Raw genomic sequence first — 5,459 nt, 5'->3', positions numbered from 1 at the left:
ATCCACAACACCGCATCGGTGACCTTCTGTCTTCACATCGGCTAGTCTTCGATTTTGCCAATGGCTTTAAGTATGTACCAAGACACCAATTTACAAAGAACCAATAACTACTAAGTGTTGCTAAGGTAGATGAACAGATCAGTGGGTCATCACCAAATCAATAGGTGACCCAACACTTAACATGTCAGCCAAAGCAAGTTCAAAAGTACTATCTTATTGGTACTATACTTTCTTTACTGTTCATTCGGCATACATAATGATAGGTTGAAGCAACAAATGTCTACATCATATCAAAAGGCTAACATGAAAAGCACAAAGGTATATGGATCAATAAATCAAATGAAGACACACGATGAAGTTGCATTATTGCATTTAATGCTATGAAAGGCGGTCTCTGGATCGTATGCAACTTGCCGCTTTTGAAGAATTGCTAAATGCATATTCTTTCATATCGACGCCATGATCTCCGAAGACTATCTTATTTTTTCAGATCTGAAAGAGTGTCTTCTTCTCTTATTCTTTCAGTTATTAGCAAATTTGTCACTAGTCAGATGGTTTAGGATCACAGGTCTTACCTTCCTAACTTCAATAACATATCTATAATTCTTTGTTTTGATACAATATGTAGAAGAAAGAATTAAAAATTGAAAATTTGTTGTGTTTGTATTTAACCCCCTTTTTATAAACACTTTATTATGAGTCATTAACCCTCTAGAGACCAACACATACTTAATACGAGTAAATCCTACTTTAAAGAACCCTAACCAACATTATCAGTTGGGACCTTGTATGTGCTTTGTGAATATAACTAACCTTTCTCGGTGTGTGTAACAGAAGTACTCTCTTTTTGTTTCTTATCACTTTGTAGTTTTAAATGTAGGTTTACCGCTTTCACTTCCAACTTCATCATCCTTGTCAAGCAACACAGGGAAATCCATCGTATTTATTAACTTTGAAAAAGTCGATTTTTTCATCAGTTTTTACTTCTAGTCTAAACTATGAATAACCTAACCCTTAATATTAATAACTTTAAATCAAATCGGAGAAACAAAAAATCAATTCTAACCTCGAACCCTCTTGTTACAGACTTACTTTTGTACCAAATCCGTTGCAAACAACAATTGTTAACCAAATCTTTTCGAGACGTAAACTATTTTTCTAGATTATTTAATGTTAATCCAGACAAATATTCTAACAAGATAATCGGACATGAAAGGAGTTTAGATTAGTGTGAGAAATTTATGCCTGTTATAAAAAATTCCAGACCTGGATTTATTATCGATTTTTTTTAGCGTTCAATACCCCCTTCTTGTTTCACATGTGACATGAAGAGCCTAATTTTCAAGAAATTCACAATTATGCAACTACTCAAATAAAGACAGTTGACTAAAATTAGAAACGGTAGATATGTTCATATAGTTTATAACAACTTCGTTGTTTGTATTTGAAATACCTTCTCGATATATATATATATATAGTCCTTTCTTTTGTTAACTAAATAAATAGTGCAAACTTTGTTAACCATGGTATTTTTGTATTTTTCATTATTGATATCACATTCTTTAAAGATCTTATTCTTTTAACTATTTATATTTCTTAATTATATCATTCACTTAATTGTTTCACCTATAAGCTTGTTTAAACTTTCTTGATTATCTCATTCATTTTCCGGCCTATGAACTTCAAATTAATAAAAATTATTGTTTCACTTTTTTGTTTCATAGATGAACTTTGATTATCTAGTTTTCACCTATAAACTTTAAATAAAAATCATTATTTTATTTTATGGTTTCACCTATGAACTTTGATTATCTAGTTTCACCTATGACATTAAATAAAAATCAGAGTTTCACTTTTGGGTTCACCTATAAACTTTAAACAAAAATCATTGTTTCACTTTCCGGTTTCACATATGAACTTTGATTATTTGGTTTCACCTATGAACATTAAACAAAAATTATTGTTTAACTTTCTGGTTTCACTGATAAACATTTTGATTTTACCTTTAAACAAAAATCATTTAAATATTATTATTGTTTATCTTCCAAAAATAAATAAAAAATCATTTAAATAATATTATTAATTATCTTTCAAAAATATAATACGATGATTTGTTCTAAAAACGCCATTCATTTAACGCCATTTAATTTGTTTCCTCTTTTATCATATTATAATATCTCATTTAATCACAACCGTTGATTAAAAAAATAAAAGTCTTAAATCAGTTAACAAAAATAACACTATTTACTTGATTAATAAATGATTAAGCCCTTGTATATTGCTTTTATTTAATATAATTTAAAACCTTTTAATTCAAAAAGAAAGATTAGTTTCATGAATGTTAATTTGTCTATTAATTGTATTCTTTTTAATGATATAAAAAAGAAATAAGAAGCATTTTTAAAACAACATTCAACATGATCATTGACATCGCCATGATGTGAGAAATGCATCAAACTTATGAATTCAAAGTTTGCCTTCAAGTCGTCTAATTTAAATATATATTATCTTCCTTTAATAAATTTTTTAATATAGTTGTTAAGATGTCATATATATATATATATATATATATATATATATATATATATATAGTATATTTCAAATGCAATCATGTTCATTTGTACAACTAATGCAACCCAATCAATTTGAGTATTTATGGAAATAATAAGAATTCATTTATTATAATTTGAATATTTATGAAAGATGACTAGAGTTCATTAATTATTATCAATACTTTATATTATGAAACAATCAAAATTTTTACAAAATCACATATTTATCAAATTAAATTGACGGTTGAGATTGAGTTGTATTGGTTGTACAAATGTAAAGGGTTTCATAATAACTCACCTCTCTCTCTCTCTCTCTCTATATATATATATATGTGTGTGTGTCCTCACGTGTGCATCGATAGCGTGAGAAGAAGAGTTGAGCTGAAAAACGTAAAAAAAGATCTGGATCTTTGATCACCTTTAATCTCAAACCCACCCTTGAATCGCATTTGATACGGGGATTGATTTCTTGCATCTCATCCTAATATGCATCCAACAGTAGCAATTCTTTCTTACGCTTCTCATCTTAACTCTCATTCTAACCTGAACCCAACCATATATATATATATATATATAGAGAGAGAGAGAGAGAGAGAGAGAGAGACTTGGGATCATGTCAAACCAACATGTTTTCGTGAGACCCGTGAGACTACATTTTTACACTTGAAACAAAGTAAAATTTTAGCAAAGGACATTTTAAGTATTTTAGAAATATTATATCCCTCCTCTCTCCTCTTTATTCTCTCTGACGAACCTTATTTCGACGAACATAATGTGAACATAAGATACACATCATGATTCCCCTCTGTAAAGCAATGTAAACAACGAAAAATTGTAGGTGTGTGGAGTCAGATGAACACAAGATATACACTGTGATACCTAAAAAATTAACACTGTTAAAACAAAGATACATACAAATGATACTCGCTATAAAACCCAAAATACATATAATATGTTTATTTTTATACCATTTCTAAAGCAATGAAAATAAGGAAAAACATTTCGTTGCACATTGTGATACCCTTTTGTAAAGCAACGGAAATAACGAAAAACAAATAAGATACACCTTGTGATAGGGGTGAGGGAGTCATCATGATTCAAACTTATATTTTTTTACAAAAGTACTTATCAACTTATTATAAGTCAGAATGATTTAACTTCTTTAAAAACTTCTTATTATCAGTTTGGCACCGGTATAAGTTGTTTATCCAAACATTCAAAAATGCTTATTACCGGTACCACACCAGAATAAGTCAAGAAGTTGTTTTTTATAAGCAATCCCAAACACCCCCTAATAAATTAGATAATTAATATTTCAGGTAATTAAAACCAATTAAATATATTTTTTTTAGAAAACTAATTAAATATCTTAATGAGTTGTAATAAAAAAAATTACTAAATTAACCTCTTTACCTTATTTAAGAAATATTATAAATTATCTCAAATGAATTATTCACAATGAATCTCAAACGTGACGTCTATCACAAATCACAGAGTTCTCATTTGATTAAGTCTCTATATATACGATTAATCAGTAAGAACATGAAAATATTGAAAACTATAAAAACCAATGATGTTTTACATTATTTCATAATTTAATTATTTTTTAATATATAATTTTTATTTCACGTCATAAAACAACATTGTATTTGAGTTGTAATATTTTACAATTTGCGACAACACCCTTATATACTATTCATAAAAAGTCGCACTTAAAATGAAATATTATCAAATAATTATTTTAGTCAATAATAGATAATAAATAAATACAAGTAGATAATTAAATTTGCTCATTCATCTAACAGAAATCCAATAATTAAATGTATAGCTTAATAAATGTCTTAATTAATGGTCAAATTGTTGAAATGTTTTCTAATAAGACAAAAATGAAGAACTAGTTATAAGCAATTTTTATTTTAATAGTTTTTTTGGGTGACGGTAGGTTTTTGGAATATTTACGTGTACCGACGATTATTTCCCCGTGTAACTATGAATGACCTGAATTCATCACAAGTGAACCTTTATGGTCACAAGTGTTTTGACAAATCTGAATTTAAACCTGATATAGATGAGATTTTCCACTATATCTCCGTGAGACTTAACCATTAAGTAACAAACCAGATAGTTTGTAGTAGTTGCTACACATAACTTCTGAAAGAAACATTCCTAGAAAAAAAATTGTATTTTTTGTAATAACTATAAATAATTAGAAATTATAATTAATTAGATAAACTTTTATTTACCTTAATAGTCAATTAACATTAATTAGAATGGTCTAATGCAGTGTTTTCTATCAATAACTCGGACTCATCTGCATCAGATATATCAACATACAGTTACAATTATCAAGTATCATAAAACAAAACCTTTGTCTCTAAACTTCAAATCGAACTCTTGGGATCAAATACGAGTACACATTTCATTTGTATTAGAATATGTATTAATTTCTCGATTATTTGTTTGTAAACAAAACAAATCCATTGTAACGTCCGACACTCTAAATCAACTTAAAACTATTAAAAAAATTACTGATAATTTATTTTATAATAAAGCCACAAATTTCTCTTTTTATCATTATGGGAGGGTTGTCACAACCCTAACTTCACCGAAATTAACTTGCAAGCTCTGAAATTTCATTTTCTTTTTGTTAATCATGGGTGTTCAGATCAGTTTATACACATTTTGACTAATTTTAAGAACCGTAAAGAAAATCTTCAATAACCTTATAATACTCAAATCGAAATGTTTAACTTGTGAAGATAAAAACACAAACCCTCGATGTCAACTAATGAATAATTGAGGAAGGAAAATACCCATATGCACTCTCATAATTGGGATCATGCAAGGAATATATGAATTTAAAATTGTGAGTATATATATATATATATATATATATATATATATATA

The sequence above is a fragment of the Cynara cardunculus genome, assembly GCF_001531365.2.
Source record: "Cynara cardunculus var. scolymus isolate 2C chromosome LG 4, CcrdV1, whole genome shotgun sequence".
NCBI lineage: Eukaryota > Viridiplantae > Streptophyta > Magnoliopsida > Asterales > Asteraceae > Cynara > Cynara cardunculus.
Note: the sequence above shows the minus strand (reverse complement) of the source record.